The following is an 832-nucleotide window of genomic DNA, read 5'->3' as shown; positions in this document are numbered from 1 at the left end:
AAAAAAAAAAAAAAAAAAAAAAAAAAAAAAAAAAAGAAATATATATTTCTAATAATTGGCTTACATGAGATTACCAAATTCAACAAACATCCCTGCAACTTAAAATGGACAATAAAAATGCAAGATGATTTATGATTTTTTCTCATCATAAAATCCAGTTTATTCTATGAGATATTTTTCATAAATATAGCTTCCAGATTTAAAACATTTATAAGTTAATAAATAAAACTTACATTGAGAGCAATCAGGATGATGTCATTTATATTGACTTTGTCAGGAGAACTTGTGCATGCTTCAATGCCTTCATCTGAAAGATACCTGTTAAAATAAAATAAATGGCTTAATATTTTCTAAAATCAAAATTAACCAAAATTATTTTCTTAAGTCTACATGCAATTTTGTTCTCTACTATAAAATGCTTCCACTACAAACACTAGGCAAAAAGCATCCTGGATACTCCCTGTTTATTTACTATCTGATAGAACAGGATAGACAATGCGTATTTTTCTTCTTTTATATCTTTAAAGGGATACTGTGTTAATAAAAGTAACCATATGTTTTCTGAGAAAAGCTTTTTAACCATCAATATACTTCTTAAGGAATGAATGAGCTCCTCTTTACTATTATACAAATACAATATCTGACTTAAATATTCAGTAATACAGTAAACTTAAGAGACTGAGATGTGCTATAAAAATAGAACCAAAAACAACATAGATTTAAATATAGTCCAACAAACTTTCTGCTGGGCTACTTTCTCACATTATCTTCTCAAGTCCCCTTTCTCTAACATAATGTTCCCAAGAATCTTTCAATAAATACTATTGACTCC

The 832-nt window shown here is 27.3% G+C and overlaps 1 protein-coding gene across 2 annotated transcripts in view; it reads right to left on the bottom strand.

Annotated features, from left to right (window-relative positions):
• The window catches only part of TDRD3 (tudor domain containing 3), a 113,284-nt gene extending 112,973 nt beyond the window's left edge, over window positions 1-311 (bottom strand). For both annotated transcript variants that reach the window (XM_007460476.1, XM_007460477.1), the window contains exon 1: window positions 234-311. The gene's annotated coding sequence lies outside the window, so the exon portion shown is untranslated. The remainder of the gene's footprint in view (window positions 1-233) is intronic.
• Window positions 312-832: the final 521 nt, after the last annotated feature.

The sequence above is a fragment of the Lipotes vexillifer genome, unplaced genomic scaffold (genome assembly GCF_000442215.2).
Source record: "Lipotes vexillifer unplaced genomic scaffold, Lipotes_vexillifer_v1.1 scaffold799, whole genome shotgun sequence".
NCBI classification, from domain to species: domain Eukaryota; kingdom Metazoa; phylum Chordata; class Mammalia; order Artiodactyla; family Lipotidae; genus Lipotes; species Lipotes vexillifer.
The sequence above is the reverse complement of the archived record's forward strand: the minus strand, read 5'-3'. Positions and strand labels throughout refer to the sequence as shown.